The sequence below is a fragment of the Panthera leo genome, chromosome F2 (genome assembly GCF_018350215.1).
Source record: "Panthera leo isolate Ple1 chromosome F2, P.leo_Ple1_pat1.1, whole genome shotgun sequence".
NCBI classification, from domain to species: Eukaryota; Metazoa; Chordata; class Mammalia; order Carnivora; family Felidae; genus Panthera; species Panthera leo.
The window spans coordinates 52,633,471-52,658,560 of NC_056695.1; the positions used below are offsets into that span (position 1 = coordinate 52,633,471).

General features: G+C 35.9%; 1 long non-coding RNA gene across 1 annotated transcript; it reads right to left on the minus strand.

The window, feature by feature from the left end:
• Positions 1 to 18: 18 nt before the first annotated feature.
• On the minus strand, positions 19 to 24,861 carry LOC122210671. Its single transcript, XR_006198164.1, has 3 exons — positions 24,700 to 24,861; positions 20,370 to 20,503; positions 19 to 124 (listed from the first exon to the last, which is right to left on the minus strand). It is a non-coding gene; the product is annotated as an uncharacterized LOC122210671 (long non-coding RNA).
• Positions 24,862 to 25,090: the final 229 nt, after the last annotated feature.

Genomic DNA, 25,090 nt, shown 5'->3' on the forward strand with positions numbered 1-25,090 from the left:
ACAATAACAAATCAAAGCTTCAAATTTAGAAGGTATCTTTTATTAGATGAAAGTGCCTGCTGGAAACTGATCCCCACTTCATTTATTCTTGCTTTTACTCATTTTTTTTCCTGATAGGTTATACCTATAAACAACAAAAAGATAAAAATATACAGACTGAAGAAACGACAACATAGAAAAAAAATGGTGTAGATCAGTGTACTGCTGCCAAATCTACTTATAAATGCTCTAGAAATACATAAATATGAGATTAACCTTAGGCAAGTAAGTGTTAGTATTGTTTTGTTCTATTGCCTAGAATACATAGGAAGTTTAAACCAAAGGCTAAGATACATTTTACTACCTTCTTGTACTCCACTCAGCTTTGTGTTGGAAGAAAGGTTTTGTTGTTAGAGGCCAAAGCAGAGGCACAGAGTTCCAGAGAACTTCTCCTGAGACTTGTTGAAAGCAGACTGCTCTGCAGGAGGCTCAGATCCTAAGTCAGACTACAGAATTGGGTTCCAGACTCACCAACTGGCAGCTGCTAAAGTAAGCCAGTTATTTAACTTTTCTAAGATTTACCTCAAAATGAGGACCTATTTGTCACATAAGTGTTGAAGATGATTAGTATGTGACTAAGCATCAAAAAAATTAGCCAGTATTATGATGAATGTTACAGATTTCCTATGAATGAGTGTGTGTGTGTTTTAAAATTTGGCAGCAACGTGTAAAGGAAGAAGTATGTATATAAATGATTATTTTATTTTGTTTTGTTTTAATACACTTTAAATTTTATAGCTGTTTTAGGTTCACAGCAAAACCAAGGGCAAGGTACAGAGTTGTCATGTACTCACTGTCCCTACACATGCACATCCTCTGCTGTTATCAACATTCCCACCAAAGAGGTACAGTTGTTACAACTGATGACTCTACACTGTCATATCATTATCACCAAAGTACATAGTTTATGTTAGGGTTCACTTTTGGTGTTGCACATTTTATGGATTTAGATATAAATTATTTCCAAAAATGCCAAATAGTCCATTCTGACTATATTTAATAATTCAGTGATTATTAATAAAACAAATCTTATTTCATCAAAACTATAGTTAACTGGGATGTAACAAAAAAAGCACTAAAAGGTAAATCTTTGTCTGCAAGGCTTTTACTATTTTAATGGAGTAAAAAGTGACACCATAACATAAAATTCTTACCCAAGTGCTTTTTTGAGTGTCTACCTATAAGGCAGTATCTTAGGACCACTGTTATAGGGGAAGAGACAGGGAGATAAAAATGATTTAGTGTGTATTTTGTTCCGTAAGCTTTTTATTCTTCTAAGCTTTAAGTTATAAAATAAATAATACATCTAAATAATTACAATTAAAAGATAAAAGTGATAAAATGATGTGATTGAGAACTGTTAGAATATAAAGAGTTGTTGAAACTCACAGAGAGGAGAGATTTTTATTCCAGCTAATCTGATATTGTTTAATGAGGTAGTTGGTTTATTAACAGGTTTTAAACAAAGGCTGAACCTTTATTCAGGCAAGACAAGATATAGGCAGAGTTACAAAGTCAGGGAACATGGGAAAGGGCCGTTTATTCATTCAGCATACATTTATTCAGTGCCTACCAGGAGCCAGCCAGCAGTAAGCAAACAGACAAAAATCCTATCCTTGAGGAACTTACTCTTTATTGTAGGAAAGCAAAGTTTCAGTTTGGCAGAAGCAAAGCAAACAGAAAATTGATCAATCAAAAAACACTAGGGAAGGAGGCAGATAATGTTTGAGAAGATAAAACAGGGCCAGGACAGGGACCCCTGAGTGCCTTAGTCAGTTGAGTGACCGACTCTTGGTGTCAGCTCAGGTCATGTTCTTGTGGTTTGTGAGTTAGAGCCCCACATTGGGCTCTGCGCTTCTGGTGTGGAGCCTGCTTGGGATTCTGTCTCCCTCCTTCTCTGCCCCTCCCCTGTTCATTCTCTCTCTCATTTTTTCTCTCTCTCAAATAAATAAAAACTTTAAAAAAGCGGGGGGGGGGGGGGGGGGGGTGGAGAAAGAAAACAGGGCCAGGACATAGAAAGTTCTGAAGCTTAAGCCAGAAAGTCAGACTTTTGTTGTTTAGATGAAGGTAAATTATTAAAATTTACTAAGCAGCAATATATCCTAATCAGATCTGTACTTTAGGAAGATTAATTAGGTAGCTAATTAGTAAGATAAAGCCAAGAAGAGAGAAGTGGATAGACTCTGCAGCAGTTCTACAAAGAAATAACATAGATAAGCAGGTCAAGGGAAAGATAGGTCAGGTTCTAGAAGAGGACATACAAGTTTTTAGAAGTGAAATTAAGCTATAAGGACACAAAAAATTAAGTGAAGGCAGTGCCTGGCCTGTGCTTCATAATGTAGTTCTGTATAGGAGAGAATAAATTTGTGGTATCCACCTTTTCCTCTGATAGATTAATTCTCTTCAAAGCACTCAATTAACTTGATCTTTACAATTTACAAGCCTTTCCTTTTGCTGAAAACAGTTGACTACTGAGGTAGAAATGCATTGGCTTCAGATAATCAGATGGACCTCCCATCATTAAATGTCCCTATTCTGGAAGGAACACTGAGGAACTGGGATAAAGGGGCCTTTTTGTTCCAGTTTAATTCTATTGTCTTCCTTGCTATTCATCTGTTGAGCAAATGAGGAGAGAAATTAATGACAGTGATGAATGAAAAGCTGAGGGAAATGTGTAGGCATTGTAAACTGAAGCCAATCCACAATTGTCTCCAAAATGAGTTTGATGCTTATTTTCCCAATCTTTAGATTCCTGCCTTTATTCTTTGTTTTTCTTTATTTTTCCATTATTCTCAAAAGCATGTACAAAGTGAGTTCGTGGTCGGCTTGCAAGGAGAGAAATAAAGACATGTCTACATATTAAATTCCCAGCTCCAATCTACAGGAACTAATACTTTTTAAAATATTACCATTAGAATGCATTACAACAGAGAGAAATACAAGTATCTCAAGTTGCCAGAATAAAACACAGAAGATTACAGAGAAGGTTTTTGAGGACACAAGAAAACTGAAAAGGAGAAAATACATACATACAAAAAGTACACACACACATCCCCCCCCCCCCACACAAAATACTCCACTGAGGAATACTGAGAAATAAAGGATTTAATTGGTGCCTAGGTATTTTTTAATATGATCCTTGCCTACCCTGCCAACCACACATCCACCTTTTTTTCCCCCTCCTTTGACAGCCTTGTTTTATCAGAATAAAGAAATATAAAGTACAAGACCTCAAGTCATGGGTTCATTGGAGCAAATTCAATTTCACCATTTATGTTCTATTTCGCTAAGTATTTTACTTAAACTTTCTAAGCCTCAATTTTTGCATCTGTAAACAGGACTAAGAGTTGTATCTACCTCTAGGCTCTAGTGTGTATTCAGTGAGATCATACAGGTAAATGCTTACAGTGTCAAGTAATTAATAAGCAATCAGTAAATGTTGTCATTGCTTATTTTGTCACTGTCATTATTATTAAACCTCTTAGATGAAGGAAGGCACATAAATAAAGGGCCCAATTCCTCGGACATACAGTGCAGTTAAAATCCCAACGTGTGCAAGAATGTCTTGAAAGTGTAAACTCACTTTAAAACCCAGGCATCCTGGGTCACTACTATCACTTCTAAGAAGAGTGAGATACTCACAACTCCAAAACTTAAAATAGCTCTGAAGTGTTGGCAAAGATATCCTTGTTGTGAAGGTACAATAAGTGCCCTTTGTGAATTTCACTCCCCAAGTGTTAACTGACATACAGCATGCAACACTTGACAGTCTCATTCAAAAGCAGTTTAAAAGAAAGTGCCTGAAATACAGAGAATTTGGCTGCTCATTATAGACACCACTTTGGCAAACATCATGTTGAGGCATCAAAGCTTTTCAAACACTGGAGGACCTAACTCAGACTCAGATAAGCAAAGCTGATAAACAAATTGTCTCTGATTCCAGGGTATATTTGTTTAATATAATTGTTCTTACCAACTGAAACTATAGGCTTAGTATAACTTTACCTAAATTTTCCCAACAGAAAACTATTTTTTAAATTTCTATGTGGTTTCTTTTACTCCTGACTTTTTTGAAGTAGCAAGCATGAGGGTGGCAAGTCTTCCCCTGCAGATCCTAACCCTTCCCTCATGTGAAACCCCCTCTTTCACAGATTCTACATTGCTTTAGGTTCCCTTAACTCCCCAGCCTGTTTAAGCAGTTTCCATCTGTAATACTGTGATGAGACAAGGGCTGTCACTTCTCCGTGAAACTGTCCATCTTCTGTCTACACTACTAAAAGGGAAACAAACTTTAAAAGAAATCTAGATATAAGAAATGCCCTATAGTTGTTTGTACATAATGCAAATGTTGGACACATCAGTTGTGATACATAGTTTTGATATAAAGAGCTACAGAATGTGGATCATTTCATGAATTGGTATGCTGCACCTTCCCCTTTATAAGAGCTTAATGTTACGTGTACCAAAAGCATAAATGTTGTGCCAGAACAGAGATAGCTGCACAGGCTATCAGTCAAACTATTCATTACCTACAGCTGTTTTTTACAGAACTCCCTCCAAGAAGGTCTTTCCTCTTTTTATAAATAATTCAGTTACCTTTAGTTTCACAAACTTCTTGAGCAAATTAATATAGAAAAATTTTCATGAGCATTGACTGTATACTGGCAACACTATGCTGGGCCTCGAGACAAAATTATGAAACTATGAATAGACTGTTTCATGCTGTATAATAGATGCTATCATAAAGATTAATTAGAGTAGAGGTTGAATTAAGGGAGTAACAGGAACCCAATTCCAATTCCTGGAGGGGAGGGAGCACTTCCCTCTACCACCACCAAAAGTTCTCTAGATGCCAACTGGGTATTGTACAATTCAAGTCAATTCTAACACTAACACCCAGAGGTAGCATCAGAATCCACAGGTTAAGGGCTCAGTTCTACAAGTCTGCTTCCCACCCCAACTCTGGACGCCAGTTACAAGTCTGTCTATAAATCAGAGGTTCCAATAAGATGCATTTACAAAAGACATCCCCTTTAGGTTCCACTAAGTTGTTAGAGTAGCTCATAGATCTCAGGAAATGCATTTACTCACTAGATTACCAGTTTATTATAAATGGATATAATGACAGGAACAGCCAGATGGAAGAGATGCAAAGGTCAAGATACACGGAAAGGGTGCGGAGCTTCCATGCCCTCTTCAGGTGTGTCACTCTCCCAAGCACACCCTGGAAGCTCTTGGAACCCTGTCCTTTTGGGGTTTTATGGAGGCTCCATTATATCAGTATGACTCACTAAGTCTTTGACCACTGGCAACTGAACACAATCTCCAGCACCTTTCCCCTCCCCAGAGGTTGGGATGTGGGGGAAGAGGAGGCTGAAACTTTGAACCCTCTAATCACATGGTTAATTCTCCTGACAACCATATCCCTACCCTTAAGTCACCCAAGGGCTTTACAAAAATAACTTCATAAGCCTAACAAAAAACACCTTCATTGCTCATATTACAGGAAATTCAAGGGGTTTTACAAGCCATGAGCCAGGAACCATGAACAAAAACCAAATATATATTTCCTACAAATCACAATATCACAGGGAGCATAGAACTACTTACTGAGGGATAGAAAAAGTACTGGGAAGACTTCCTATAGGAATGAAATCTGAAGTATTGATTATCCTGGCTATAGTATAAGTAGAACCGTGGTTGATATTAGAGATGATATGAGAAAGAATAGGAAAGAAGGCACAGCCTGAGGCAGAGAAAAGCAAGACCAGGAAACAGAGAAGGCAAGAATTTATGCAAACCAACTCTGAGCAATATCATCTTGGTGGAGAGCAAATTATAAAGCATGGAGTTCAGATGTGAGGCAGGCAGTTGAGTGAGATGCAATCTTGAAGGGTCTTAGAGTCAAGGCTGAGGACTTTGGGTTTTATTACAATCATAGTGGGATGCTGTATTAGTCTCCTACTGCTGCTGTAACAAATTATCAAGAATTTAGTGGCTTAAATAAGGTAACATAAATTTATTATCTTATAGTTCTCAAGTCAGAGGTCCAAAATGGGTTACTAGTGTTGTGTTCCATCTGGAGGCTGTAGGAGAGAACCCATCTCCTTTTCTTCTCCAGCTTCTAGAGGTTACCCATATTCATATTTCCTAGCACATGGCCCTCTTACCACTTCAATGTCACATCTCCTCTCCCTTTCACTCTTCTACCTCCCTCTTTCACTTTTATAAAGTGATTACATTGGGCCCACAAGGATAATCTCGGCATCTCAAGGTCTTCAATTTAATCACACCTGTAAAGTCTCTTTTGTCATGTGAGGTAATATATTCATAAGATCCTGAGATAAGTATGTGGACATCTTTGGAAGGCCATTATTCTGCCTACACAGAAGCTGTTTCAGGTTTTAAGCAAAAGATCTAACACAAAGTTAACTAAGAATCAAGGATATTTCATGAGTTTCTGGATTTTAGCAACATCAGGTAATCGTGCTAATATTTTTTTCTTAGGTATCTTACTTTACTGTCTTATACCCAGTATTTCTCCTTTCTTCTCTCTTCCATACTCAGGGAAAAAATATGTGTGTGTGTGTGTGTGTGTGTGTGTGTGTGTGTGTGTATAAGTGTAATTTATAACACCATTTAGCAAGGCAACAGGGAATATATGAATATGAAGGCCTCTACATCTAAAAGAATTGCATATGTTTAATAAATACGTTTGGGTTTGTAGCCAGAAATCAAAACCACATGGCAATCAACATTTTGGGGCCATGAGAAGTCAAGGGCAGCCCATGCAGCAAAGACAGGCTGATCTGGAGATAAGCCCTGGCTTTGCCACTTCACAGGTCTGTGTTCCTTGGACAAACTGCCTGAGTTTTATGTGACCTATATTCCTCATCTACTAAAGGGGCACAGAAATGCCTTCCCAGTAGCTTTATTATAAGAGCTAAATAATATAATACTGGCAGTAACATTTTGATATTTATGGCATTAGGCATTTATAATGGACAGGGTACCATACACCTACACAAATGTTCTACAGCACTTTACTTCTCAAATACAGAAATTAAGCATCACTCATATAAGCTAAATATTGCAAGGTATAAAAAAATACTAGATAGAATCTCTCATATTTAGTCTAACCTGACAAAACAGTATTTAAAAAAAGGTCAATATAACTGTTCTTATAATTATTTATCTATTCAGACACACACAAAAATTGTGATATATTTTCATTCATACTTTATAAAGACATCTCCAAATCAACATCTCTCTTTGTAGGAACCACAGCAGGCCTGGAACTCTCCATTGCATTTCCATGGGCGCAAGCTGGCAGCCTTAACCTTTTTATTTGTTATCATTACTCACAACTACTGAAGAACAGAAGCCAGTTAGATTTGTGCTCCTAGGGTTTCAAAGTAATTTCCAATCTTTTTTTTCCCCCCTCTAAATTATAGTCACCTTGAGGATGTGAGTGCTCAAAATATTAAGAAATCTAAAAAAGGTTAAAATCACATTTTCTTTGAAATACTGAAATGGTCCTCAAGCCTCTTCAATATTCAGTCCATTAGAAGATATATATACAGAGAGATAGATATTTATATATCTATAAATATGCTAGGACAAGAAAAGGAAGGCTCCAATTAATGTTATGTGTTTGTGGATGCTCATCTCAGCCACCATCAGGGCACAGATATAAACTAAATACCCTTCAGATGACAGACATTGTACAGAAAACAATTTTGGCCTGAAGTCTGAAAGACTTCATTTTAATCCTACAGCTAGAAGGGCATGTACAAATACATTTACTCCAATTGCCTCAAGTTGTTGATTTATTCACTCAGATAATATTTATCCAGGCCATACCATGCGCTGGGCACTTTCCTAGCACCAGGAATAAAATGAACAAAGGAGACAGTGGACATGAAGCTAAGAAGGTATGTGTACAGAAAGCACAGTTGCATGGAGACATTTGTGACATACATGAAGACTGTTCTCTTTTTTTAATAGGGCATTTTATTCTAAGGTTATGAAATAATTAGCTTTTGGAAAATAATTTTAAGAGAAAGGTAAAACATTTGTAGAAATGAGTAACAATTCAATAAATAGTTTCTCTTTTGCTTTTATGCAAAAAAAAATCCCAATGATTCTGTGTTCAATTACATATTCACATGTAACTTTTTTTTTATAACATTTAATTTTTGGCATTAACTCTTTAATCCATTCCATTTAAATGAATTCTGTTCAATGAGGGAAAAAGCCCAAGACTGCACTAATCAATAATCTATAAATTAATTAGTGATTCTAGTCCTTTTTTAAAAATCACTGTCGGCTCTGTTTTAGCTTTTCTTATTACTGTATTATACCCGTTGAGTCAAGTACCATCCCAAATTATTCCAAATATATCAATATTTTAACAAATTTTCACTTGTTGAGATGAAATCTGCCTTTTTGCTCGATTTTCCTATATTTTATTAGCTTTTAGAAGACGTGTTGGATTCCCTAAGAGATTTTCAATTTTGATTACATGAATGCAGATCTTAGAATCAAATAGGTGATGTTTCTTATAACCGATTGTTTTTCGCTTATATAGGACCTACTGAGCAGGATATGTGGGGAAATGACTGACATCAAGGCCAATACAAGTATTAACAAGATGAGCCTGAAATACCTTATAGTGCCAGAAAGTAGGAGGAAGTGGTAAAAAAATAAATAAATAAAAGTAAATTTTAAAAAGATGGGTATATCAAAAGGACACAGGAGACAGAATGAAGATGTTCCCACTGGCCAAATCTGAGACAGTTTGAACATCAAATTAATTAAGCTCAGTAATTATAAACCATTGAAAAATAGGAATTATGAATTCCTACCAATAATAACCAGATAAGTAAATAAATGGAGGAAAAGGCAAGGCTTTCCTTACAGGAGAATGACAAATGTTCTCTGAAGGATATGAGGGGACCAGTGGGGGTATAAAAATCATTATTTTGCAACCATTACAATAAAGATTGAACAGGAAAGAAATGTCAATGGAAGCTAAATCCAGAGGAATGTTTTGCTGAGAAGGATATGTGCCTGGTCTTAAAATGTCTTCCCATAGCCTGTTTTGTAGTTATTAGAATTTAATCATGAGGGAAAATCATACAAACTCAAAGTAAGGAACATTCTTTTGTTAATAGGGGGGTTCAGATAGAACTGCATTCCTCAAAAATGTCAATGTCATAAAAGACAAGGAAAAGCTGTGGAAATGTTACAGGTTAAAAGAAGCTAAAGAGCCATGGCAACTAAATGCACTATCTGATCCCAGGTGGGATCCCATACTAGAAAATACAGACACAATGCCACATACAGGACAGTATTAGGTCAACTGACAAAATAGGAATAGAAATACTAGTTTCAATTAACCTATTTCCTCAACATTAATTTTACTCAAGTTGAAAAGTCTGTTGTGGTTATGTAAGAGAATATTCTTCCTCTTAGGAAATATCCACTAAACTAATATGGTTAGAGGCCCATGATGGAAGCACACTTAAATGACTCAGAAAAACAAATTATGTAGGACACAGGTACACGGATGGAAAGAGAGATTTAAAGAATAAATGATAAAGAGAATGCTGTAAAAGATTAGCATTTCATAAATTGGAACAAGTATATACAGACATTCCTTGTACTTATTTTTGAAATTTTTCATAAGTTTTAAATTATTCCAAATAAAAATTTTAAATAATAAAAAAATAAATGTAAAATAGTGAAACAATAGGGGAAAATGTCAAAAAAACTTTCCTCTGAACCATCTTATCAAGGTAGATTTTCCCATTATTTTCTGTTGCTTCACCTAGCTAATTCCTTTTTGTAGTAATTTTGTAGTTTGAATTATTTATTTGTTCATTATTTGCTGATTCTCTCCCTAGAAACAATCCTTGAGCACAGGGATAATGTTTATTATTGTTTACCACCATCCCCAGAACCTCCCTTAGTGGGTAGCATAATGTAGGTACCAAATAAATATCCTTTCATTAGATGGGGGGAAAACTATTGGTTTTTATATATTTATCTTAATATCTAGGTACTTTATCTTTTGTTTCTAACTTTTCATAATGAGACACGTGATACCTCCACAATGGGAGACTGAGTGGAGTAGTGAATGCATCTATTAAATTTACTTATATAAGAATCTGTGAAGAGTATTATTAGAGAATTATTATTAAAAGAATGTGATATCTAGGGGTGCCTGGGTGGCTCAGTTGGGTGAGTGTCTGACTTCGGCTCGGGTCATGATCTCGAGATCCGTGAGTTCGAACCCTGCATCAGGCTCTGTGCTGACAGCTCAGAGCCTGGAGCCTGCTTCAGATTCTGTGTCTCCCCCTCTCTCTGACCCTCCCCAACTTGCGCTCTCTCCTTCTCTCTTTCTTTCTCTCTCTGTCAAAAATAAATAAACATTAAAAAGAATGTGATATCTATATTCAAAGGACTTAAAATTTAGTCAAGAATAAAGCAAATTATTTTATCTCTAGAATTCAAAACTTTGGCCTAAAGATTACACAATATTTACTAATCTCAATAAATGAAAACACCGAAGTAAAATAAAACTTGTATAAACACTTCTGGCTTAGTATCTGTATCCATGTATGTGGATTTTGGAGCACTGTCATGTAATGAATCAATTATATAGCTAAGAAGCTGAAAAATTCTCATTTTCAGAATAAATATTGAAATTATGACAGCGCTTTAAACACTGAAGTGGAATAGTAAATTTGAAACTTTCAAAAGAGAAATATACCATTGAAAAATACCACACTACTCAAGCTATATTAATAATGACCTCACCTAATTAACAGAAAGTGACTTAAGTATGTGAATATTTTTGGTTATTCATCAGTTACTTCTGTCCTTCAAATATCACAAAATATTCATGAATAGGTACAAAAAATGAAATACATTTTCAGAGTTGTTTTATTTAGCAAAAAATATACAATGTATAGCTCCCTAATTCTGATTTTAAGGTTCTAAACAAAAGTGTAAGAAAAACTTTCTAAGCATAAAATAGCCAACCTTTTAAATACTGAAACTAACTTAGGGAAAAAAATTATATACAAATAAGTTCTTTCCAACTTTCAATCTGACAGAAAACCAACTATATACTTGGGCAAAATTGCCAAAAACAATTATTTAGTCTTGCTGATTCTGCCAGAACGGGCTCCTTTGAAATGAAGTGTTGACAGTTAAAGTGGTGACCCTGGTGGCAAGCAAAGAGTGACAGACAGCAGCTCTGCTAGTCTGAGGTTATGGTCTTGTTTGAGGCAAGTGATGTACTGGTAAACCAGCCAGAGACTCAGTGGAGAGTATCAGGATGGGAGACAGATAGGGGCTTGAATAATCAAAATTATCACCACTGAACAATATAAAAATGAAAGCAAGAAAACTATTACACATACAATAGCAGCAAAAAAGAATAAAATATTTAGGAATATATTTAACAAAAAAAATACAGATTTGTAAATTGAGAACTGTAACACATTGTTGAAAGAAATTAAGGAAGTCCAAATAATTAGAAAGAAATTCCATTGTTTGTGGATTAGAAGACAGAATATTGTAAAGATTTCAAATCTCCCCAAACTGATCTATAGATTCATCATAATTCTCATTAAAATCCCGCAGTCTTTTATGTAGAAGCTTACATGCTGATTTTTAAATTTATATGGAAATGCAAAGGACTTAGAATAGTTAAAACAATTTTGAAAAAGAATAAATTTGGACATTCAGTTATAATGATTAAAATAACGTAATAATGGTATAATGATAGGCAGATAGATCAACAAAACAAAATTGATAGTTCAGAAATAAACCCTTACATTTATGCCCAACTGGTTTTCTACAACAGTGCCACAAAGTCAGTTCAATGGAGAAAGCATAGTCTTTAAAAAAAAAAAAAAAAAAAAAAAAAAAAAAAAAAAATGGTGCTAGAACATTTGGGACAATTGGAAATGCATTTGCAAATAATAAAATAAAATAAAAAACAAAGCTAAATTTAGACCCTATATCATAACCATATAAAAAAGTAAATCAAAATAGTTCAGAGACTGAAATGTAAGAACTAAAGCTAAAAACCTTCTAAAAGAAAATATGAAAGAAAATCTTCATAATCTTGAATTAGACAGTGTTTTTAGACATGACAGCAGATACACAATCCATTTTAAAAATCTCTGACAAACTTGGGGGTTCCTGGGTGGCTTAAATGGTTAAGTGTCCAACTCCTGATTTCTGTCCTGGTCATGATCTCACGATTTTTGAGATCAAGCCCTGCAGCTCGCTGACAGCACCCAGCCTGCTTGGGATTCTCTCTCCCTCTCTCTCTACCCTTACACACTCTCTCAAAAAAAAAAAAAAAAAAAAAATTTAAAAATTAAAAAAAAATAAAAAATAAAATCTCTGACAACTGGACTTCATTAAAAACTTTTGTTTTTCTAAAGATACTATTAAGTGACTGAAAAGACAAGCCACAGATTGAAATAAACTATTTGAAAACTATATATCTGATAGAAAATTTGTACCAAGAAAATATAAAGAAAACATACAATTCAATATTTTTTAAAAACATCCAATTAAAAAATAAGCAAAAGACTTGAGTAGACAGCTCACCAGGATAATACATTACCCGGTAATAAGCACATGAAAGATGTTCAATATCATTAGTTGTTAAAGCAATACAAATTAAAACCACAATGACAAAAAACAACACGCATACCAAATAACTATAATTAAAAGACATATAATACCAAGTGTTGTCAAAGATGTAAAGAAATTGGAACCCTCCATATATGCTGGTGAGAATGGAAAAAAAGTACTGTCTCTTTGGAAAACAGTCTGGCACTTTCTGAAAATGTTAACCATAAACTTATTACATGAACAAGCAAATCCACTCCTAGAAATCTACCTAAAAGAAATTAAAATTTACACCCATACAGACTTCTATGAGAATGTTCATAGTAGTCTTATTGATCACAGCCAAAAGCTGGAAACAGCTAAAATGCCTATCAATTGATCAATGGATAAACAAAATGTGGTATATCCACAAAATACTATTTCACTGGGATACTAATTCAGCAGTAAAATGGAATGATCCCACTAGGATTGAGTTGAAATGGTCTTTTGAGAATTTAGGGACAGTGATAGAAAAGTTCTAAAACTGGATGGTGGCTATGGTTGCACAGCTACATAAATTTACAAAAAAATATTCAATTGTACTTTTATAATGGGTAAATTTTATACATAGATTACATCTCAATTAAGTTGTTGAAAAAAATAATCTGCTATGCAATATATTAACAAAGTGAGAAAAATATCCTGAAATAATTGTTTAATAAAATCTAACATGCCCCCTGCATGTGTCCATCACCCACATATACTTTCATTTAATATAGTGGCCCTTCCCCATTAAATTATATCATGAAGCAACCACTTTGTCAGGATAGGGTTATTACAACAAAAGAGTTAATATAAAGAGTAAGTTTACCCTTAACAATTCATTTCTAAAATACCTGGAAGGGATAATAGCTTTCAGAATGTTCTCCCAAAAGGGAATTATACTCTGCACACTCAACCTCACCCTCTACCCTTGGGGCTGAACCATGGGGTGGGGGTAGTGGTAAGATAAAGTAACCAGTAAAATTTTGAGGAATCTAAATGCATAGGAATCTTTGGCTCCTATATTTGGATAAAGCCCAAAATGTAGACAAAATCTCTGTATTCCTCATAGACAAAAAGTGAACAGGGCAAAACTATCTGGAGGGAGAATCTGGGCAGAAGGTCTCTGAGATTTCTGTCAAGTTTCCTATAGCTCTAGAGTAGCAGGAAAGCAGCCAATTTTGACCTGTGCACTACAGGGAGGTACAGAAGCAGCTGGGAGAGACCAACTCCAAGGGATCTTGGAATTCAAAGAGTCAATGCCTCAAAACTTTATTATAACATAAGTTCCCTAGCACATAGATAATTCTGGGAATGAGGGGGGTAAGGGCACTGAAACTCTGAATATCTCAGATTACATGTATTCCTTAAGGCACAATGGGAGCATGAAACAAACAAGTTTGCTTACAGAAAAAAAGTAACATGAAATTATATTTATTCCACACAAAATCTGTGTCTGTTATCAACTATAACGTAGTGTTTCTCAACCTTTTTTATATTATCACCCCCTAACAAGCCTCCATAGAAATTTTTTTCTTTATTATACTCTTCGTAATTTTTTTAAATGTTTATTTATTTTAGAGAGAGAGACAGACAGAGACACAAAACGTGAGCAGGGGAGGGGCAGAGAAAAAGGGAGACACAGAACCCAAAGCAGGCTCCAGGCTCTGAGCTGCCAGCACAGAGCCTGACATGGGGCTTTAACTCAGGAGCCAGGAGATCATGACCTGAGCTGAAGTCAGATGCTTAACCGACTGAGTCATCCAGGTGCCCCTCTTCCTCATAAAATTTTAACACTACAAATATAACACATATTACATATATGCTGCATTTGTGTATGTGCTGTACATATAAAAAGAGTAAGATTTCTTTTTGCTTCCTCCAAGAATCTATTTTTGCCCCCTTGGTAGCAATACAGCTGTTGTTAAGAAAGCATGCTATAAAATTCCATTTAATGGGACACAGAAAAGAAACAGGTTAAATAATTGATGATGTTAACTTACAACTAGCACTTTACCAAATACCTTCCTACACAGGATTTCATTTGGCTCCTTCTGTAAACCTGTAAAGTACTATTATCCTAATTTTCACAGACAATTAAATGACTACTCTGATAATAAGCAGTTGAGCTAAAACTGGGACCCAGAAGTTCCAGCTCTAATTATGCTCTTTCTCTCTGACCCCTCGCATCAGGAAACATTCCTTTTCGGAATGGTAGCAACTCTCTCCTTTAAACCATGTAACTATAATAAGATAAATCAGTAGAAAATATAGTAGAGGGAATCACTCTATATGAGAGGGAAACTAGCCAAATGATTATTGGCCTGTTTATCTCTAATTACTAAGATTTTTTATAATAGCTGAAGAGATAGTAAGTTATGCAAAATTCAACATAAAAAAGTAATGTGCAGACCATTAGGAATTTGCAATAACTTTGTTTATGCTACAACTACCCTTATCATATGTAACTCTAGGTAAGTGCACTGGCATTTTAAATAGTGAGAGGCTAACATAAAAACACATGCAAAAGATTCATTCAAAAATTATTAAAGGGTATTAAATATGCATTTATAAACACAAAGAAAAAAGATTAACATGTACTCACCATATATTAACATATATTCAAAATCAAAACTTTGTCTTTAATTGTTATTAATGAGCTACAGCCTGCCCCAAAGAACTAATTTCAAACCTAAATCCATAATTTATTTATCAGCTATAAAATTATGGAGTAAAATTTGTAAATACTATTATAACTATATGTACAATTCACATTTAGACTCCAGGCATATATACCAAGTATCTTATACTATACTTAATTTAAATATGCCATACAAAATTCTTATGTCAGAATTATTTATAAAGGAATCGTGGCTGTATTGTTTCCATAATCTTACTAGGATGACAAAAGGATGCTTACTCCAAGGACTACAATTACAAGTTTATAACTGATGTCTGAGGAGCTTTTCCTGGCAGTGACCATGTGAAATAGCAACTCTCTTTTTTTTTCTGTCTTTTCCCACTGTATATATTTGCCTTATCTTCTGGAAGAATATTTCATATTTTAGAAAACAAGATTGAGAAGCAAACAGCAAATGATCTGAAACAAATCTCCACATACAATCTGGATGTTTGTGCCACAAAGTAAGGAAGAATACACAAGGTTCCTACTCCAACACTCCAAAACCTCTAGATACAGATAGGGGTGAATATAATCTTAATAATCATGGGTTACTGGATTAATGCCTTGGATTGATCCTATACTTCAGGTCCAAAATGAGAAAATCATTAGAGCAAAGAGTTGGTAAAAGACCATCCTGAAAGAAAGGCAACAAGGTCTCTGCAGAAAGAAGAGTTTTACATGTTTGTAGAATGGAAAGAATTCGAATATGGTATTAAGTCCTCTTTGGGTTTTGCAGGAATATTCTTTCTTCATGGACATCATTTGAAAGGTTTTAGCTTGCTTCAATTACTATGCTATTCCTGGTTCTATTTGGCATAATAAATACCATGAAAGAATAATATAATCAATAGATAAATGATAAGGATTAAAATAACTCAAGTAGTAACAAGTAGTGAATAAAAGCATATGGGTCATGTTAGACCCGTTTTAAGAATGTTTGAATTATTATGTATACAAAATTGACACACCAAAACACTTTATATCCTAACTCCTTTTATACTAAAAAGGGATAAGCTATCATGACCCTTCAAATTCAGGAAATTCAGATAGAAGTGCAGTTTTAAAAAGTATTTAAAATTCACTTGATTTTTAAAACAATATTTTTCTTTCATATCCTGAAAAAAACATTTAGATTGGATGGATGTCTGTGACTCAACTCTTTCCAAAAATGTATGGTGAAATGCACAAATGTACTGAATATAAGGTGACAGTGTTGAAATATAGCAGTAAGTCAACTTGAAGAAAGTACAATGTTTTGACATGCTACATTATTCCTAGATGAAGATATCGATTTATCTATATACATGTATACTTTGTATATGTATATAAACATTGATAATTTTGACTGAATTGATAAATCAATTTAAGTCAAATGGCATGATATTCCAGTCAAATAAAGTTTTCTTAAATGTAAAATTGTTTATTGAATGCAGCTCTCAGCACAAAGCCTCAAAAATGCCTGAATCAAATGTAAGAAATCAATTTGATGATTTTAATGTAGTCTGTACTCAATTTTTACCCTGCCAAAATAACTGTATCTATTGAGTAGAAGAGCGGACTAGATTTATAAAGCAAGAAAGAAAGGAAAAGCTAATGAACAGATTATAAGAATCACGGAAAAATTATTGATAATTAAGTGAAATATCTCAAAATGTTAAATATTAATCATATCGATATAAAAAATAATAAATATAAAGTAGTGAGTAAAAGTATAAAATAATAAAAAATATGAAAATACCATACTCAGGTGAAAATGTCACTGGTGAGTGGTTTAGTGAACTCTGGAAAGGACTTGATATTAAATGTTTTAGATTTTGTAGGCCATGAAGGGTGACACGAATTCTTTGTTTTGTTTTGTTTTTTTCAACTCTTTAAAAATGTGAAAACCATTCTTGGCCCAAGGCAAGGGCCAGGTCTTATTTTCATATCCTCACATGGTGGCTTGCTAAATATAGACAGATGAACTGAAAGATGGGCTTAATTATCCACTTATCTGAATTACGAAACTGTCAAATACAAGAGTAGCTTTGCAAAAGATGAAAAAGAGGAACAGTTCCCAGAATTGTCTTTCAAATATGCATGATTGCAAGAATTGATTTTTCAATTCCACGTTTTTGTTAGACCAGTATGTCATCAAACACAAATCTTCACGTTATTATTGTGAATAATTATTATTGTCCAGAGTGCCAATGTACTTTGAAAAGGGAGCTAATAAAACTCCAAGGTAAGGCTGTCTCTGAGCATTACATGAACTGAGTGATAGATACGGCTTCAACTTGAGCCATATATTGACCACACTCTCATTCTTTCCTCCATCCTCTCCATGGACCACCAATAAGGGGGATAGCTTAAACTACCTGGCTAGAAAGCAACTCACCAGGCAGAAGATTGGGAAAAATATGCAAACCTGAAAATCGAGCATCTTTCTCCAGCTATAAAAAGAGATGAATAGAAAGTGGAAGGGAACTGACAGTGCAATTTGTATTGCCTTACATATTACCTGGGTGCTTACTGGGGGAAAGAGATGGTACCACAAAAATTGCCCTGCCAGGAAATTGGGAAGAGGGCTCAGAATCTAAAAGACGAGCAACCACTCCTTGACTAGAGTTTCTTAACAGAGGAATGTGCAGATTTTTCTGGGGCAGATCACAAGTGATAGGTGCAAAGGCATGCCTAGACTGGAAAAGGCAAGGACCAGCCACAGTTTTCTTTGAAGTTAAATTTGGTATAGAAGAAAATCCTAAAATTTATGTGGGCTTATAAGAGGTTATAAATATTAAGCAGATAAATGACAATCCATCAGCCCCCAACAGGGACCTTGGCGTTAATTATGTGGAAGAGTCTCTGGATTAAAGGTCAAAGGACCACCATGCCATAAAATTATTATTAAGAGACCCAGCTGGGCCCTCCAGCTATGCAGTGTAACACACTATAGTGCCAGCATGTGCTGTGAGGGCAATAACAACTGGTCACCAAACCCACTGGGATCACTAACAGCTGGAGCCAGTATAAAAACTCTCCTGGACTACTTGGGTTACTTAGTACTGACGAGTGGGCAATCATACACACAGACATCCCTATCCCCCTTCCATTAACACCCTATTGTTCTCTGTTATCATAAGAAATTAGAACCAGGAAGAAGGAACGGGAAAACCCTTGAAGGGAAACGTGATGTGTAAAGTTTTCAAGTGAGCTATAACACCTTAATGTGTTGAAGAAACTTCAGTGTCAGTCTACTGGTCTAGCTAGGTAAGGCAGCAGGTTTCTTTATCAGCAAAGTTTGTATAGGTATAAAATGGAAGTTTCATTTTTGTTTTGCTAACTATTGTGAATTATCACAACCATAAAGCATCGTATCAGATATACTGAAAAATAAAATGATCTTTTCCTCAAATTGAATAAAGTTAGAATACAGAAGCTTCAAAATTCCATAAGAAAATATAGACATTTAGAAATGCAGAAACCTAAAGGTAATTAAGAGACATGAAGAGAAAATGGGAAAATGATTATTTAAAAATGGCAGTGAAGGGGGGCTTAGGTAGCTCAGTAGTTAAGCAGCCAACTCTTGATTTCAGTTCAGGTCATGATCTCACAATTCATAAGTTCAAGCCCTAGGTCAACAGGTCAGAAGCCTGCTTGAGATTCTGTCTCCCTCTATCTCTGCCCCTTCCCAGCTCATGCACATACATACACAAATACACATACACACACACACACACACACACACACACTCTCTCTCTCTCTCTCTCTCAAAATAAATAAACTTTAAAAAAAATGGCAGTGAAAAAAAAAAAAAAACCTCAATCTAAGATTGCCTCTGAATCTCTCACAGAATAAATTCTAGTTTATTCTTAAAAAATTAATATCTAGGTTCCTGAGACCATATCAATTTTCCCCTCATACCAAACCTGCAGGTACTGTAAGTACTGAAATGTATGAAATCTTCATAAATATTTTAAACCAACAAAGGATTAATAACTTAAACAAACATTAAACAACAAACGTTGAGCTGTATTTACCATAAAATATATAGGCTATATGGTTGACAATAGTTCAAATGTTTCAGCTGTCAGATGAGGACAGCCCAAAACAAATCCAAAATGATAATAAAAATAGGCTATAACTAAGAATGTATCTAGAAGTTTATGGATTGCTTCTAGAAGAGACAATCAGGATTATGATACCACAATAAACATGTTTAACAGTTGAAAGAACTGAGTCTTTGGTCTGGAAAAACTAAGATGTTGTATAGACAGGACATCTGACATGTCTTCCAATAACTAACGGGCTATTTCATGAGCATATGGAAGAGAAATCAGGTTTATCCTACATGACTTCATATGCATTTGACAACAGAATTTATTATAGTCAGTGGTAGGTATAGAGGACATATTATATTGTGGGTATATTATTTATCAAATAATAAAGTCCTAACAATAAAACTGCTCAATAAAGCTGTGTTGTATGGTAAGGAGCTCCCCATTACTCCAAGTACTTACAAAAGAGGTGGTACTCAAATGCAACAACTGAGAAAATTCACACACAGATATAGAGGCTAAGGTTAGATGGCCCTAGACCTCTTTTAATTTTACAAGTCCTTGATTGTATTTATTTTATAGCTTTCCACAGATAAAATAATGAACATGAGATGTTTGAAAATGTTTCTCAAGCCATTTCCTTTGGTCTAAAATTTTAAGAATTTTAGATAAATTCACCTTTCTGAATTTTACGGCTAAATTTCTTTATTCCTATTACAGAGAAGATGACCAAAGGTGAAATTACAGGGCAATTAATGATCTGAAGGGTTTCAATAAGCAAGGAGTCTCAAACTCAAAGGCCTTCAGGCATCAGGTAGGTACTGCAAATTATTGCTGTAGGCAAGTAATTCTACCTTCTACTTGAAACATATTACCCTCTTGAATGCTCTTATGTTTTCCCAACATTAGTAAAAGACATGGTATCTTACCTAAGTTAATGCTAGTTGGTGTCAAATAAATACCAAGGTAACAGTTCAGTGCATTTGTGCTCAGGGGGGTGTCTCTTTGCACTCAGGGTCTTTCTGTCCTGTGGCTCTGAATATCTAGGACATTCCAATTCAGCCTTCAAAAGAAGGAAAAGGGAGAGTAGAGATCATTAAATAAGTTTAAGAATTTATTTAAAAGATCAACAATAATATTGATTTGTTTAAAACATTTTTCCTAAGAACATACAATCTTTCTCATGGTTAGGCTTCAGAACATTATCCTCCAAACATGAATATCTGCTTAGGTATAATTTTAGATTCTACTGAGGATGAAAAAATACATAATAAACCAGAACATATTGCTTCCCACTTTAATTTTATGCTGGAGGTATTGGAAAGATAGAAAAAACCAAATGAAATAGAAATAAAGAGTCTGCACAGTGTCCGTGGGCGATTTGACTTTGGCAGGGCTCCTTGGGTCCAGTTCACTAGCTCTTGCTTGTTTGTTTTACCAATGGAGAAAATATCTGGTTTATCGCTGAACATTTTTCACAAGTTAAATGTGACATTTTCTTTTTCCTCTAATGCTGTCTCATCATATTGTTTCTGAACCAGTGGTATCCCTAAGGCTTTTTCCAAAAATGGAAGCTGTGAAACTAATTATTTTAAAAATCAGCCATGTCCTTACTTTGTCACCCAGATGTCTAGCCCTGTGCATTGCACTGAGCTTAATACTAATCCTATCCTCATTAAGCATTCAAGTTTGGCCAGAATTGGTCTGAACACATGGTTTAGCTACTCTAAAATGTCTAACCAGAGTCTTGTTTTCTTAAACAAACAAACAAACAAAAACAGGCTGGAGCTTTCCAATCACAAGTAAAGAAACTTGCATCTCAAATCAGTTTCTAGGGGCGCCTGGGTGGCTCAGTCGGTTGGGCGTCTGACTTCGGCTCAGGTCGTGATCTCGCGGTCTGTGAGTTTGAGCCCCGCATCGGGCTCTGTGCTGACAGCTCAGAGCCTGGAGCCTGCTTCGGATTCTGTGTCTCCCTCTCTCTCTGCCCCTCCCCAGCTCATGCTCTGTCTCTCTCTCTGTCTCAAAAATAAATATTTTTAAAAAAAATCAGTTTCTAAACAAGGGAAAAAATGGACTGTATCATCTAATTTTGAAGGGCCCAAGCTACTTTTGCTAAAACACCTACCCACTTTTCCATTTTCCTAAATGCTAAAGTTTACCCGGGAATCAAAGCAAGGGGTTAGTACGTTCTAATAAGGAATTTATTGCCTTTCAACATTCATTCAACTAGTGCCAATGACACTCTACTGATGTGTCAAGAACTGTTCTTGACAGCTCTGTACCCAATACACACAGTTCTTGCCCCACAGTTTGCATATGAGAAAAAGGGACATTAGCAATTTAGAAACTTGCCAAAATCACAGAGGTAGTAGAGGCTAGAACCAGGATTGCAACCCACCCATTTATTTATTTAACAAATATTTATTGAGCATTGTGGTGTTCCAGGCACTGTCTGGGAGCTGTTGATATAGTCCAGTCCTCTGCCCTCATGGAGCTTATATTTTGATAGAGGGTCAGCACAATAATTGAAACAAACAAGAATCACTTCATAGTGATAATTCATTTAAACATAAAACAAGGAGGTGACAGAGTGACTACATCTGTGAGAAGAGTACTCATGCTAAGGGAACACCTAAAAGTTTCTCAATTTTGACATGATTGCCACTCTGGGACTGATAATTTTTTGTTGTAGGGGAACATCCTGCTTGCTATAGGATGTTTAACAGTATTGGAGCCTCTACCCACTAGATACCAGTAGATCTTCTGTTAGTAGGTCTTGACAGCCAAAATTGCTAAATGTCTTCAGGGTGACAAAAATCACACCTAATTGAGAACCACTGACCTAGGGCACAGTTTTTCAGGTAGGATCAGGTTTGGTATGTGTTCAAAAGAAGTTCATATTGAGTAAGGAGGAGAGGGGCAGGAGATGTGGTTATAAAGGTAGGTGAAGTTCCCACCAGGCAAGGACTTTTAGGCTAGGGGAAAGAATTCTGACTTTACTTTAGGCTGCCTCTTACTAGGCTGTTGTTGTTGTTCAATAGTCACTGAGATTTTCTCCCTCTTGATTTTTCAAGACCTCTTCACCCTCAAGCTTTTCCAGCCTCTCCTCAAGTCTCACATTATCCAAGTTCTCTAGGCCTCCCTCATCTGTCCTATCCTGCTTTCTCTTATAGGTTCCTGGGGTATGGCACTTTGGTTGCACGGACCTTTCTCTTTCTTGGTGTCTTTTCCCTGAAACACAGTTGTCTTGCCATTCCTGGAAGAAATGTTATTCAGGCTTTACGAGCCAGTTCAAATATCTGCCTCTCCAAGTTGTCTTCCTCAACTCCTTTCTGCAGACAATACCGTAGCATATATGGTAGTGCGTTTTGTTCTTCACATCTGAATCAAGTTCTTCTCACTCACTGCAGCTTCCCAAAGGGTATGAGCCAAATCTCAGTCATCTTTTATTCTCCATTAACTACCAGTGCCTGACATGTATATAGGTTTGTTTCTCCACCAAAATCTATGTTACTGTTTTGAACCTTCTTCCAAATATAAGAATACTACCTAAGAAAAATTCTTCCTGTCTTTCCATCATCATTGAGAGATGCATTCTTCAATTTTTTCTTTAGTAAATATTGACTGGCACATTTTACATAAATAAAATGTACAGAATCTTGGCAGTACACACACAGACACACACATACACATACATGTATTCACTCAAAGTTAGCTACTTAGAAAATATATCTTTAAAATTATAGTTGTTATAGGCCATTCTTCTGAAAGAGTTATGTTATATCGGTTGGATCTAAATCAAGGTTTCAAAAGTAACAAATGTGAGGACCCAATTGTTAAGGGAGCTCAGTATACTCCGGTTGTGACTAATACACTTAAAACTTCTCACATCACACTACAAGCACCAGGACCTGTCCCACCCTGCAAGGATTAGGATCCAATGATTTGGAGTAAATAGATCAAGGAGTTTATAACCCACAGGTCTTATAAAATTTCCTCTCACAAATGCATTATTTTAATAAATGTCTTCAAAGTCAATGGTGCTGATTTTATGATGTGTACTCATACGGTCAAAGAGAAAGCAGCAGTAAAACCTGCCAGTTGATGAGTCAAATTGTAAGCAATGTGCTGCTTTGTAAACTTGGCTGAGTGAAAGCAAAATGTTGGACTAACAAAAACGATGATTATAATAAGATCAACTCCTGCATTTAGATTTGATCCAAATCAGAACAAGATTCTAAGCTCAGCTGGCACTGTGTTTTGCGCACAGTAGGCATTTAATAAATATTTACTAAGTGCATGAGTATGTTTTGTCACTCACCTGTTTTCTTAATATTAAACATCTGATACATTTAGTTATAGCCTTTTCACATGATTGAACTTTGTCAAAGACAACAAACCTATAAACAGCAGTCTGAATTAATTCTAGGGGGAAAAAATGCAGCCCAAGTGTGTGGTGAGCTTAGCCTTGCAATGAAACCAGTAAAGACATTTCTCAATCCCCCTCTCCTTCATTCTTCTGCTTTAAGATACTGTGTGAACCAAGAACTCACATGGACAAGGCAGAGCTGGATGTGAACCCCTCTTCTGGAGTGTTTGCCAATGGGATAAGAGTCCAAAGGAACCAGAACATTGTTCTCTTAGCTACTACTTATTACAGGCATCATCATAACATAATATTTATTGCAACTGACCCCATGACTACCAGAGAGGTCATTTTTCACAATGATTCCAGCTGCCCTTTTTTTCCGCCCCCCCCTCCCCCCAACAACTGATAAGTTTACCTAAGACAAGGAGGTGGTTCCACTGGGCCTATTTTTGTATTACCAACCATGGAAGCATATAATTTAAGATTAAAGTTAAGTCAGGAAATTCCCTGTATCAATCCCTTAAAATAGTAACAGTGGGCTGGAAGAAGTGGCTTCCTGTTTTCTTTTGTTTTCATATTTCTCCTAACCTTACCAGTCGTTTGAGTTGTGTACATTCAGTCAAGTAACAGGACACACGTGTGAAAACAGCCTAGCTATCAAAGGTTTCCAAAAGCTTTTAGAAAATTATCACCCTTCCAGAAGGATTATCCAGTGTCCAGATCCAATGTATGTTCTGAACAAAGCAAATGAAACACACTACTGTAGGCTTTAAGAGCATGTATTAGAAACAGTATTTCCTGCAGCCCTAGCTAGTGATAACATTACGTACTTAACTTTTGGTAATAATCCAAATAAGCATTATCTTTAAAGCTGCTTTTACTTAAATCACCTTTGCCCTTCCTTCTTCGTTGTTTTCATCGTCCCCTTCCAATTAGACCCCAAGACGGAAGCCGACCGTGGCCTAAACTGGCCACCACCGTATCTCCCAGCCCAGACCTCTTCTAAAACCTTGCCAATCCCATCAAGATAATGGCCTCCGCGTCCTCTTCCAGGTTAGCCTTTGTGACCGCCTCAGCCAATAACGCAAGTGACGCTGTGCGACTTACGATGGAACTGAAAACGCAATCCTAGGAACGCTCGCTCTCGGAATGCAGCCACCGTGTGGTAAGGCAGCAAAGCCCTCAGCGACGACCAGGGCAGCGTGCGCACTGAGCCCCAGCCGCCGGCGGAAGCCTCTCCTCCGGGAAACGCAACAAGTAGCAAGATGGCGACCACCGACC